We start from the raw sequence: 15,170 nt of genomic DNA, 5'->3' as shown, positions 1-15,170 counted from the left end.
GCATTATTCAGATTTGTAATATTTATATAATGTGTCTATATAGGATCATGAATTAATTTATCTCTACAAATGCATATATCAGTGCAGTTCCCTTGGAATTCTAGGCAACTTAGTACTTTCATTGGTTGAGGGGTAAATTCAAGAGATCTATTGATAATTATTTCATAATAACCTTGCATACTTGCATATTCTGAGTATATTTAATGTGTTCTCACAGAAAAAAAGGTAATTATGGGGTAATGCATAGATTAATTAACTTGATTTAGTCTTTCCACAGTGCATACATACATCAAAAGTCATTGGAGTGGCTAGTGTTGTGGTACAGTGGGTGAGGTCGCTGCTTGCAATGTCAGTAACGAATTATAAATTAAATTATAATACATAGATATATAAAATGAAAACAAAAAAACAATAAATGAAATCAATATAATAGAATAACAACATTTTATCTTTGTGAACATTTCTCTCATGAAATAATACTTTTTTCTCATATTATTTTTAGGAATTGGAAAACTATGACCTATTGGAAAACCCAGTCCACAATCAAATTTTGCAAAAAAGATTTGTAAATAAGACATGATAATTCTTTTATTCATCATCAATGACTTATTCCTGCATCAGTACCAGAGTAAAATAGTAGCAAACACTTTAATTAACACTTTAATTAACACACAATTATTCTTAGATGTTTAAATTTAACTGAAAAGTGATCCCTGTTAAATATAAGAGCAAGAATAAGAGAGGGAGGAGATGTACAGTTCAGCATACGCTTTATTGGATTTTCCCAAAACTGTAGAGTTAGACACGTGCCAGGGGATTCCAATTCAATCCCATCAAGGTGGCATGTAGCAATGCCATCTCACTAGTCCAACTGATCAATATCAGTTCACAATTGATCATAATGAAAGGATTAAGAGTCAAAGGGATCACATAAATAAGACTAATGTCTGCTAATACTAACTGAAAGAATTAAAAAGGAGAGAACGATCCAACATGGGAAGCGGGATACACAGCAGACTCATAGAATGGCAGAAGTCCTAAACAGCACTGTGGCCTCAGAATCAGCTGTTAAGGCATTCAGATCTGGCTAAAGAGCCCATGAGAGTATTTTAGGCATGAAAAGCACAACATACCAAAACTTATGGGATACAGCACTCTGGCCTCAGAATCAGCCCTTTAGGCATTCCGATCTGGCTGAAAAGCCCATGAGAGTATTTCAGGCATGGAAAGCCAAGACACTCTGGAAAAAACAAACTAACAAACAAAAAAAACACCTAAATGAAACATCTCTGTGAGTGAGATCCCAGGGGAAAGAACAGGTCTTCAAAGAAGGAGGTACCTTTCTCTGAAGGGAGGAGAGAACCTCCACTTTGACTATGACCTTGTCTAAACAAGATAAGAGTTGGAGAACTCAAGGGGCTTCCATAGCCTTGGAAACTCATGACTGGTGCATAGGGAGATTACTGATGCCATAAACAGGAGTGTCAATTTGTAAAGTCAACAACAGGAGTCACTGTGCACTTACTCCTCATGTAGGATCTCTGTCCTTAATGTGCTGTGCATTGAGGCTTAATGCTATAATGAGTACTCAAACAGTATATTTCACTTTGTGTTTCTATGGGGGTGCAAACTGTTGAAATCTTTACTTAATGTATACTAAACTGATCTTCTGTTAAAAAAAAAAAGAAGAAGAAATTATCAATTCCCAACTTGACTCTCGCTGGGATTAAACATGACAATAGGTCTGATCTGATTTCATCATCATTTAAAAAATCATCTATTATTTTTCACTTTCTGTTTCTGTGTGGGAGCAAACTGTTGAAATCTTTACTTAATGTATGCTAAACTGATCTTCTGTATATAAAGAGAATCGAAAATGAATCTTGATGTGAATGGAAGGGGAGAGGGTGTGGGAAAGGGGAGGGTTGCGGGTGGGAGGGACGTTATAGGTGGGAAGCCATTGTAATCCATAGGCCGTACTTTGGAAATTTATATTCATTAAATAAAAGTTAAAAAAAAAAGAGGAAACTTTATAACAATAGGTGCCTACATCAAGAAATTGGAAAGGCACCAAATAAATGAGCTTTCAATTCATCTCAAGGATTAGAAAATCTGCAGCAAACCAGACCCAAATCTAGTACGAGAAGAGAAACAATTAAATACAGAGAAGAAATCAACAGGATTGAATGCAAAAAACATTGCAAAAAATCACGCAAAAAAGGAGCTGGTTTTTGAAAAAATAAACAAAATTGACACCCCGTTGGCCCAACTAACTAAAAAAAGAAGAGAAAAGACCCTAATCAATAAAATCAGAGATGAAAAAGGAAACGTTACAACAGACACCACAGAAATAAAAGGAATCATCAGAAATTACTACAAGGACTTGTATAACAGCAAACAGGGAAATCTATCAGAAAAGGAAAGATTCCTGGACACATGCAACCTACCTAAATTGAACCAGGAAGACACAGAAAACCTAAACAGACCTGTAACTGAGACAGAAATTGAAACAATAATAAACGCCCTCCCAACAAAGAAAAGCCCAGGACCAGATGGATTCACTGCTGAATTCTACCAGACATTTAAAGAAGAACTAACTCCAATTCTTCTCAAACTATTCAGAACAATCGAAGAAGAGGGAATCCTCCCAAATTCTTTCTATGAAGCCAGCATCACCTTAATTACTAAGCCGGAAAAAGATGCAGCATTGAAAGAGAATTACAGACCAATATCCCTGATGAACATAGATGCAAAAATCCTCAATAAAATTCTCACCAATAGAATGCAACAACACAACAGAAAGATCATCCACCCAGACCAAGTGTGATTTATCCCTAGTATGCAGGGATGGTTCAATGTTCGCAGAACAATTAATGCAACAACCACATTAACAGGCTGCAGAAGAAAAACAATATGATTATCTCAATAGACGGAGAGAAAGCATTTGATAAAATTCAACACCCTTTCATGATGAAAACTCTAAGAAATTGGGTATGGAAGGAACATTCTTCAATACAATCAAAGCAATCTATGAAAAACCCACGGCCAACATCCTATTGAATGGGGAAAAGTTGGAAGCATTTCCACTGAGATCTGGTACCAGACAGGGATGCCCACTCTCACCACTATATTCAATATAGTTCTGGAAGTCCTAGCCAGATCTATTAGGCTAGAAAAAGAAATTAAAGGAATACAAATTGGAAAGGAAGAAGTCAAACTATCCCTCTTTGCAGGTGATATGATTCTTTTTTAGGGGACCCGAAGAACTCTACTAAGAGACTATTGGAACTCATAGAAGAGTTTGGCAAAGTAGCAGGATATAAAATCAATGCACAAAAATCAACAGCCCTTGTATACACAGGCAATGCCACAGCTGAGAAAGAACTTCTAAGATCAATCCCATTCACAATAGTTACAAAAACAATCAAATACCTTGGAATAAACTTAACCAAGGACGTTAAAGATCACTACAATGAGAATTACAAAATCTTAAAGAAAGAAATAGAAGAGGATACCAAAAAAATGGAAAAATCTTCCATGCTCATGGATTGGAATAATCAACATCATCAAAATGTCCTTTCTCCCAAAAGCAATTTATACATTCAATTAAATACCAATCAAAATACCGAATACATTCTTCTCAGATCTGGAAAAAATGATGCTGAAATTCATATGGAGACACAGGAGATCTCGAATAGCTAAAGCAATCTTGTACAACAAAAACAAACCTGGAGGCATCACAATACCAGATTTCAGGACATACTACAGGGCAGTTGTTATCAAAATAGCGTGGTACTGGTACAGAAACAGATGGATAGACCAGTGGAACACAATAGAAACACCAGAAGTCAATCCAAACATCTACAGCCTGTCGCTCCCCCTCTTCGTGGAGGAACGACACTAAACCCTGCCTAGGCTTCATATCCGAGTCACGGCCCCATTATGTTGCTCCCCATCTTCGTGGAGGAACGACACAGGACCCTGGGCTGTTCTTTTGTCTGCTCGGCCCTCCCCGGGTTTGCTGCTGGTTCTTCCTGGGTTGGCTACTGACCCTTCTACCTCCGTGGAAGGGCGGTTCCCCCTGCCACATTCCCCACTCCCGGGGTGGAGCGGCACACCGCCGGCCGGCTCTCTCAGGGGCTGCACAGGTGTTCCTTCAAATAGATGTTCCCCTTAGATGTTCCCGGTGCATGTTGTCTCTCTCCTCCTTTATAGTCCTCTTCCGCCAATCCCAACTCGGCTGCCCACACGCCGAGTACGCTGCTCTCCTCCAATCAGGAGCAGGATCAGCTCCTGGAGGTCAGCACTCAAGTTGGCAAGAGGCAGCTGTGTAGAAGCTGTTTTCTCCTCTCCCAGTGCCATATTGTGGGAGAGCAGATGCATAGAATAAGTCTTAATTCCAGTAACTCAGTCCAGTCCGGGTTGCTCCCCACAACAGCCAGCTTATATTTGATCCAGGATCCAAAACCAATCCCTGGAGTAAGGACAGTCTATTCAATAAATGGTGCTGAGAAAACTGGATTTCCTCGTGCAGAAGCATGAATCAAGACCCCTACCTATCATTTTACACAAAAATTCACTCAACGGGGATTAAAGAATTTATTCTATGACCTGAAACCATCAAATTATTAGAGAACATTGGAGAAACCCTTGAAGATGTAGGTACTGGCAAAGACTTCTCGGAAAAGGACCGGAAGCACAGGCAGTCAAAGCCAAAATTAAATATTGGGATTACATCAAACTGAGAAGTGTCTGTACTTCAAAAGAAACAGTCAGGAAAGTGAAGAGGCAACCGACAGAATTGGAAAAAATATTTGCAAACTATACAACAGATAAAGGGTTAATAACCAGAATCTATGAGAGATCAAGAAACTCCACAACAACAAAACAAAGAACCCACTGAAGAGATGGGCCAAGGACCTCAATAGACAGTTTTCAAAGAGGAAATCCAAATGGCCAACAGGCACATGAAAAAATGCTTAAAGTCATTAGCAATCAGGGAAATGCAAATCAAAACCACAATGAGGTTTCACCTCACCCCCCTTAGAATGGCTCACATTCAGAAATCTACCAACAATAGATGCTGGAGAGGATATGGCAAAAAAGGGACACTAACCTACTGTTGGTGGAAATGTAAACTGGTTAAGCCACTATGGAAGTCAGTCTGGAGATTCCTCAGAAACCTGAAGATAACCCTACCGTTCGACCCAGCCATCCCACTCCTTGGAATTTACCTAAAGGAAATTAAATTGGCAAACAAAAAAGCTGTCTGCACCTGAATGTTTATTGCAGCTCAATTCACAATAGCAAAGAACTGGAATCAACACAAATGCCCATCAACAGTAGACTGCATAAAAAAATTATGGGACATGTTACTCTACAGAATACTATACAGCAGTAAGAAACAATGAAATCCGGTCATTTGCAACAAAATGGAGGAATCTGGAAAACATTATGCTGAGTGAATTAAGCCAGTCCCAAAGGGACAAATATTATATGTTCTCCCTGATCAGTGACAGCTAACTGAGCACCAAAGGGGAAACCTGTTGAAGTGAAATGGACACTATGAGAAACAGTGACTTGATCAGCCCTTGTCCTGACTGTTGATGTACAATTTAATACTTTATCTATTTTAGTATTTTTTTTGTTCTAGTACTGTTGGTTGCACTCTGTAATTAACACACAATTATTCTTAGCTGTTTAAATTTAACTGAAAAGTGATCCCTGTTAAATATCAGAGGGGGAATAAGAGAGGGAGAAGATTCACAATTTGGGACATGCTTAAGCTGACTTGCCCCAAGTGGTGGAGTTAGAAATATGCCATGGGATTCCAATACAATCCCTTCAAAATTGCATGTACCAATGCCATCTCACTAGTCCAAATGATCAATTTCAGTTCACAATTGATCACACTGATAGGTCTGAGTCAAAGGGATCACACAAATAAGACTGGTGTCTGCTAATACTAACTGATAGGATTAAAAAGGGAGAGAATGATCCAACATGGGAAGCGGGATACACAGCAGACTCATAGAATGGCAGATGTCCTAAATAGCACTCTGGGCTCAGAATCAGCCCTTAAGGCATTTGGATCTGGCTGAAGAGCCCATGAGAGTATTTTAGGCATGGAAAGGCAAGACACTCTGGGAAAAAAAAAAAAAAAAAAAAAAAAAGAAAAAGAAAGAAAGAAAGAAAAAAACTAAATGAAAGATCTCTGTGAGTGAGATCCCAGTGGAAAGAACAGGCCATCAAAGAAGGAGGTACCTTTATCTGAATCGAGGAGAGAACTTCCACTCTTCCACTTTGGCTATGACCCTGTCTGAATAAAATCAAAGTTGGGGAACTCAAAAGGCTTCCATAGCCTTGGCAACTCATGACTAGAGCCTAGGGAGATTATTGACACCATAAACAAGGGTTTCAAATTGTTAAGTCAACAACAGGAGTCCCTGTGTACTTACTCCTCATATGGGATCTGTCCTTAATGTGTTGTCCAATGTGAAGTAATACTATAACTTGTACTGAAACAGTATTTTTCACTTTGTGTTTCTGTGTGGGTGCAAACTGATGAAATCTTTACTTAATATATACTAAATCGATCTTCTGTATATAAAGAGAATTGAAAATGAATCTTGATGTGAATGGAATGGGAGAGGGAGCAGGAGATGGGAGGGTTGCAAGTGGGAGGGAAATTATGGGGTGGAAAGTCATTGTAATCCATAAACTGTACTTTGGAAATTTATATTTACTAAATAAAAGTTTAAAAAATCAAATCAAATAATAATAATAAAAAGACCTAAATGGAAAATCTCGGCAGGTGAGATCCCCTGTGGAAAGAATGGGCCATCAAAGGAGGTACCTTTCTCTGAAGTGAGGAGAGAATTTCCACTTTGACTATGACCTTGTATAAATAAGTTTGGAATTGGCAAAATCAAAAGGCTTCCATTGCCTTGGCTACCCATGACAACAGCCTAGGGTGATTACTGAGGCCATAAATAAGAGTGTCAATTGTTAAGTCAACAACAGGAGTCACTGTGCACTTACTCCACCAGTAGTGTTCAGGGTTGTCTTTTCTTCATTTCCCTGCCCAAAATTGCTAACTTTTGTCTTTTTGACAATCGGCATTCTATCAGGTATAAAGTGATATCCCATTTTCGTTTAATTTGTGTTTCCCAGGTGACTGGTTATGTTAATCATTTTCTCATACACTTGCTGTTCACTTATATACTCTTTGAGAATGCCTTCAGGTTATTTTCCCATTTTTGATTAGCTTATTTGTTTTCTTAATATTGACTTGAATTCCTGATATATTTTGAACTTTTTTTACCCTTACCCCTTATCAGATGTGTGGTTCCTAAGGATTTGTTCCCATTCTATAGATGGTCTCTTAACTCTGCTGTTTTCTTTGCTGTGCAAAAGTTTTGTAGTTTAATATAATCCCATTTATCTACTTTTCCTTTTGTTGTCTCTGTATTTGTTGTCATATCTAAAAAAATTATTGTACAGGCCATGTTCTGTAGATTTTATCCTATATCTTCTAGTACTTTTACAATTTCAGGCCTTACATGAACATCTTAAATATAATTTGCATGAAATTTTGGCCATGTTGAAAGATAAGGGGGTCAATTTTTTTGTTCTGTATACAGATATATGGTTTTCATATTACTAGTAGTTAATGAGGCTTTCACTTTCCTATTGTGTGTTCTTCACACTTTTATCAAAAATCAATTGATCATAAATATGTGGACTTAATTCTGTGTTCTTCTTCTGTTTCACCAGTCAGTTGTGTGGTGGTGGTGTGTGTGTGTGTGTATGTGTGTGTCTGTGATGCCAAAGCATGCTGCTTTGATTGCTATAGTATTGCAACATATTTTGAAGTCAGCTAGGGTGATTCATTGACCTCATTCTTTTGCTTGACTTGTCTAAATCAGACCCATTAGATAAGACCCAAGTTTAAGAGATGTAGAATAACATTTTTTCCTTATGTATAAGAATGAAGTGACAGTGTACATTTTACCAGGCAAAGGCCTAGTCTAGCACACTTGCAGTAAGAAAATGGATCACTCCCTGTACATGCTATTCTGACAAATATATACCCTACACTAGAGGCGTGGAAGGCTGAGCAAGAGTGGATAATATGTGCTAATTCCACCCTCACCTTCTTCCCTTCCCTGTGGGCTTCAGTGCATGTCTGGGCACCACAGGCATTGAGAGAGTTTTTAGAAATGTTTCAAACTCAGGAGACATAATGACTGAGGTATGCTTCTGTTTTTATCCTGTCATTTCAGCCAGGAAACAAACCATCTACTTTGAGATTTCTTTGAACCCTAAGCTTAATGAAAAATGCCTCATCTTCTTCTGCACTATCACATAGCCTGGTCATAAGCTAGAGGATGAAGAAGTCAGCTTAAGTGAGTTGAGAAAACCATCAGCCCCTCTACTTTAACTCCCTGTCTGAGAATGTCTCCTGAATGGCTTCTTGCGTCTATTTCCCTGCATGTGTTCCAACAAGCATTAAATTCTTTTCCAGAGTGTCACAGGGTCCTTGGGTCTATTCTTTAGTGAGCCACCAGGGTCTCTCCGTAATAGTGTTTGATTATTGAAGCTTTTGATCTCCAGTGGAAGAGAGCTGTTAATCAGGTGACCGTTGCCCCATTACAATTTTGCCTGGGGAGTTTGTAGGCAAGAATCCAGGCCCAGTCACCTCAGATGATGAACTCCTGGACTTTTTGAGATACCTCCTGACTGGACTCCTCATCACTGAGACTGGTTTTATTGACAGCTCCACAATTAGACACTTCCAGTATTGGCTTTTGATCTGAAGTATAAGTTCTATGTCTCTTTGCAAGGCCTGTAGTTTATCTGCTTCTAGCCTGCCTCATCATAGGCTCTTACAGGAGCCTTCTTGTGGGTCATTGCCCTTTGTTCCATCACCTACTAGATTCTCCTTAGAAATCTCTCTGGAGGGGTGCCCATCTGCTCTGATGGATGCCTTCTTCCATAAAATTTTACATAATGGTGAATAATCTCCAGTGGACTTCTCATCCTTAGTACATTGGCCCCTAGCCCACAGTCACCCTTGGGACCTGTCTGGCAGCTGCCTGAACAGTTAGTTTCAGAGCAGTCCCAAGTAGCTGGCTGTTGACTAAGTATCATTGGCTTAAGGCTTTTTGGGTACAAAGAAAATTAGACTCAAATCAATTAAAATCTAAAAAGTTGTCTTTGATAAATAACAATCTCATTCACGAAAATTTGGTTTAGCTGTAACTGGACATCGGGTTTAAACTAATTTCTCTCTTGAATCTAGGAAGATCACAGCCTTTAAAAAATATTGCTTTGTACCTTGCCAAACTTGTTTTGCAACTTGATGAAATAGCAATGGGTAATCAACACTTGTTATAGTCCATAAGGTGGACTTGGTGATCTCAGGTTTATGTCACTGATTTCTTACTAAAGTTTCTATAAAAAGGAGCAAAATTCCTTACAAATGTAATTTTGAGCTTAATTCAGATAAAAGTATTATATGCTAATATCATTTTAAAGTCCTCTAAATATAATTGCTAAACATAAATTGGGTAAAGGTAAATGAGATAAATGTGTCTAAATGTAAACTTTGGTATTCTTTTTTTTTATTCGACAGGTAGAGTTATAGACAGTGAGTGAGTGAGAGAGAGAGAGAGAGAGATGTCTTCTTTCCATTGGTTCACTCCCCAAATGGCCATTACAGCCAGCGCTGCACTGATCCAAAGCCAGGAGCCAAGTGCTTCTTCCTGGTCTCCCATGCAGGTGCAGGGGCCCAAGCACCTTGGCCATCCTCTACTGCCCTCCCAGGCCACATCAGAGAGCTGGACTGGAAGAGGAGCAACCAGGGCTGGAACCTGGCACCCATATGGGATGCTGGCACCGCAGGCAGATGATTAACCTAGTGAGCCATGGTGCCTGACCCTAAACTTTGGTATTCTATGGAAAAACCATTTGGGATTTTAATAATTTTTTTCATAAATTGTCCATATGAAAAATAATTCAAAACTTTTTGAAAGCAACTGAAGTAACTAAGGTTGAAATTCAATATGTTATCTTATTTAGAAAATGTTATCTTAATTTGGAGATTTTTAAAGGGTTATTTCAAAAATCAAGTAAATCAGCAGATGCCAAAAGGTCACAAGCATAAAACTGTTTTTGATAAGGAGGGTTAAGAAGGAAAGAAACTGTTGTTTTTTTTTTTTTTTTTTTTTAATAAACGAAGAACATGGTTCTTAAGAATTACTTTATCCTAATGGCTAGTTTATACAGGAATAGAAAAGATAGAAAGGTTTAAGTAAGTTGCAGAAGGTGTGAGGAAATCATTGAAGGTTATGAAAGAAGGAAATTTTGGGGCACAAAAAGCTATTAAACTATTTTTCTTTGACACAGAATCTGATCCTCTGTTAAAGAAATAAGGTTTTTGCAATACATATATATTAGTATATATTTTAAAATAGTTTTAAATATCTATTTAAAAACTACAGCATCTCCTTTTAATTGGTTTTGTTTATGTAGTGACTATCAGTTTCTAACCAGCTCCAGTAAATTATTTTCTCTTCCTTAGTTCTGACTCTATTAAAATTGTTCCAAGTTATGGGATCACTTCATGTGTGCTAACTCTTACATTCATGGTTTTATTTCTGATTGTGAGGATGACCAAAGAGACACAGATTTTGCATTTTATTGAAGTAATCAATTGTTTCCCTTAATACATTTGTTAAGTTTTGATTGTTTAAAAACAGCTGGATTTTAAAAGAATTGTGGTTTATTTAAATATATACTTATCCTAAAGCATTTGGGTGAATGCTTTGTAACAGTGATGAAATCTGGTCTATGTTATATCACGATGTTAAGGTATCCTGTTCCTCCAGATATATTAAACCTTCTTGGCATCTTTGACAGGCATTCAAAAAAATCAAGGTTCCAATGGGCTCCTGGAAATGTCCAAGTATATATCTCTCATTTTGTGGAGATATCAACTAATAAGGCTATCTGGATTATATTAAAATGTATTGTCACAATGTAAAGTGGTGCTAAACTTTAAGTTATTATAGTGTAAAATGCTACTGATACAAATGTCCAAATGTTACAAAAGTCTAATGAGCTTGTGTCATTATCAGACATGAAGATTATTTTAATGAGAAAGGCCCAAAGTCCTAAAAGGGATAAATGTTTTATAAATTCTAATAGGTGCTTTCAAAAATACTGTGTGGAGTAAGCAAGTGCCTCTTCTTTATTTCTTTTCCAGATAGTTTGCTATTATACAATTGCTACTGATCTTTTAATGTTGATCTTGTATGCCAAAACTTTATAGACTTACTTTATTAGTTCTATATTTCATCCCTCTTTGCATTTTCTATATGTTAGTTATATGAATATGCAAAGAAGATAATTTTCTTCTTTCTTTCAAACTTGGATGTCATTTATTTCTTTTACTTGACTAGTTGCTCTGAATAGTATTTCTGATACTTATTAACTACAAGTGGTAAGAGCAGGCATCGTTCTCTTGTACCTGACCTGAAGGGAAAAAACTTGCAGGTAAAAAATATTCCTGGGTTGTTCTCTGTTTTTTTTTTTTTTTTTTTTTTTTTCTATTTGTTGAAGAAACACTCCAAGTTCAGGGACATACTTTTAAAAATGATGTTTCTGATCCATTGGTGGAATGTACACATTTTTCTGGGAACTGAAAGAGTATTTCTCCCATAAAAATTTTAGTGGCAAACTAGAAATTTGATTTCCTTTTTCTCTACTTTATTAATGTCCTGCCTGAACAAAGGGAAATTCAAGTAAAATTACATTGCATTTGCTTCTTCTTTGTGTGTCTATCTCTGTCCAGTTTATTTTTAATATGAAAAATTCCCTCCCAAGATAAACTATAGTTCATTATAATTATGTATGTGTCAAAAATATTGTATAAACACACAAATTCTGAATGATATGAAGGTATTTTTAATTTTTGTTTTAATATTTTCTTACGATGTATTTGATGAGGTTCTTATTATGAACAGACATCCATTTATGATTCATGCAAAATTTTGCAGCTATTAGAAACAAAGCATTGGGTGATTACTGACGTCATAAATAAGAGTGTCAATTGTTAAATTAACAGCAGGAGTCACTGTGCACTTACTCCCCATGTAGGATCTCTGTCCTTAATATGTTGTACTATGTGAATTAACGGTAAAACTAGTCTTCAAAGTCTTAATACTTTGTGTGTGTGTGTGGGTGCAATCTGTTGAAATCTTTACTTCATATATACTAAATTGATCATCTGTATATAAAGATAATTAAAAATGAAAAAATAGAAACAAAGCATTAACTTATTTTTAATTTGTGATCTTTTAAGGTTTCTTAAAGCACAGAATAACTTTACATAAGATTTTTATACTACTGCTTTGAGTGTTATTGTCACCTATTAACGTATTCTATAGCTTAACTTTGGGCATGACTATAACATAAGGATCGAATGAACATTTCTGTACTTAGATTTAACAACAATTTTCTTAATAGAAATGATGATTAAGTGATATCCTTCCTGAATTATGGGAACTATAATTTTGTGATAAAATGGAGATTCATTATTTTTCACAATTATTACATATTTTTAAGTTGGGCTCTTTTATTCACATCAGTTTACAGAGGAAAGGACTGAAGAATTGGACAATTAAAAAATTCACCTAAGTATAAATGATGAATAGTGATTAGGAATCAGTAATTAAGCCCAATAACCTAAAATAGTCACTAATACAGTTCAACTACTCCAGTGTAAATTAAAGATCATAAGCTTCTTGTAGTTATATTTTATTTTAATTCTCTTCATGGATATTCCTCATAATTAAAAGATATTATCTATGTTTTATTTGTCCAGCCCTGAGGCAACTGCAGGCCAACTGCAGCATAATGTAGAAATAAATAACTACAGTATAATGTGGAAATAATCTACAATTCCACTGGAAGCAAAACAATTTATTTGCCCAAATCCACATTCCTATTAAACAGAGAAACTAGGAGTGAAAGACAGTCAGGTGGCAAATTCTTCAATGTTAGTTGATAGTTCAGTTCAAATGTGTCAGTGAATATCCAGGTTGTCAGAAAAATATTATTTCCAGGTAGAATATCTGAAATTTTATAGCCTCTGTAGATAATCACATAAGTTAGGCACAATAGCTTTAGAGCAATTAGGTTGGTCAACTCTCAGTTTCTTAAATTCAAAGGAATGTTTTTAGTGGTTATGTGCAAAACCTCTCAAGTTAAAACACCTAATTTGCACAAAAGCACCAGGCATTCCCTGTTTTCTCCATTATTTTTATCCCAGTGAACAATGCACTATTTCTAACAATTTGATGAGGGCGATGAAGTGAATTAGTCCTCCAGATTTTGAAGCCTTGTGGAGTTGTGCCCTTTTGGAAGTATTTTTTGTCCCAAGAATGTCAAAGCTGGCAATTTTTTGATGGCAATTTGTTTCTCCATCTGTCCCATACATTTAGAACAGTTGGGAAGAATGGTTTTCATGTTATGCTAGTAGGCCTTTCCTTTTTTGTGTTGCCAATGTGATTTCTCTAAGGAGAAGTCACTTGTGTGTTGAGCTTCTAAGATTGACCTAGTGGAATGGTTAAATTCTTTGACAAATCTTAAAGAAGCTCAAAATTGGCAGTTAAATAAACTGACAAAATGCAAAATTTGGTGGTTCTGTATTAGGGTGTATTAAGTTATGCTCTGGTAGCAAATATACCTTGGACCCATAGTGGCTAGACACACACAGTATATATTTTTTGTAGTCACAAGGCCCATGAATACACGAAAGTAGGAGAGAAGGGGGAGACAGAGGACAACAGGATGTGAGTGAACACTTGTAATCTCTACTATTGTTGCCAACACTTCTTTATCTAAAAAGTTTGCCTTTCAATATTCCTTCTTTTTGATATTACAGATTACATAATTTAATTTATTACCCAGATGAGTAATGTCGATTTGGGTTGTTTCATAATTTACTTTAAAAGAGAAATAAAATTTACAGCTCTTTGGGAATTAATCTGCATGAGTCTTTTGCCTGTTATGTTCGGAAAATTTATGAATGTAATATTATAATCTGAAATATTAATGTTTCATCATTTGCTCAATCAAGAAAGAACTAGAAAATAATTTTTAAAAAATCAGAATATTTTGGAGAAATTAGAATTTCTCTTCTAGTTTTTTCTAAAATATGTTAATCACTAATGTTTTAAGCATTTAAGGGTTTGATGGACCTCTGAGTAAGCTGTGTGACTCTGGGAGAGTTATTTAAAGTATTCATGATTTACCTCCTTAAATTAGGGGAGCTGGGTAACATCTTTGGTAGAGCTGATGCATTTAGTAAGAAAATACATGTGAATAAATTGAAATTATTCCTGGTAGTTACTTAAAGCTCAGTGAGATTAATGAGTGCAATATGGACTTCTGAAAAAGTGATAATCACATCATCCTTATCATAACTGAGCCAAACCTGGCTGTTTACATCTACTATTTATAGAGACATTTCTTATATACTAAAATGCTATTAAACATTTTCCATGTGTAAATGTACTAATATGCCCTTTGGAGTATCCAATGTTGTGGTGTAGCAGGTAAAGTTGCTGCGTATGATGCTGGAATCCCAAATGGGCACCAGTTTGTAGGTTTCTGTCCAGGCTGCTCCACTCCTGATCAGGCTCTTTGCTAATAGCCTCGGAAAAGCAGCAGAAGATGGTCCAAATATTTGGGCCCCTGCAACCCACGTGGGAGACCTTGATAAAGCTCCTAACTCCTTGCTTCAGTCTGGTTCAATGCTAGCCCTTGAGCTCATCTGGCACATGAACCAGCAGATGGAAGACCTCTCTCTCTCTCCCTCCTCTGTCTCTCTCCCTCTCTTTCTCTCTCTCCCTCTCTCTTCCTCTCCCTCTCCTTCTCTCCCTCTCTCTATAATTCTGACTTTCAAAATAAATAAATAAATCTTTAAAAAATGTGCCTTTGGGAGTCACTAAATAAGGACAAGCTAGTACATCTGATTCTGAGAGGTTTTCTTTAATGACTTTGATGATTCTCCTCTTTCTTTCCTAGGATGTTAATATTAGAAGCTTTTCCTTTGGATTTAAGAATTTTCCATGTAGATGAAATTCTAGGATTTATTATCT

Source organism: Oryctolagus cuniculus, chromosome 5 (genome assembly GCF_964237555.1).
Source record: "Oryctolagus cuniculus chromosome 5, mOryCun1.1, whole genome shotgun sequence".
NCBI lineage: Eukaryota > Metazoa > Chordata > Mammalia > Lagomorpha > Leporidae > Oryctolagus > Oryctolagus cuniculus.
Note: the sequence above shows the minus strand (reverse complement) of the source record.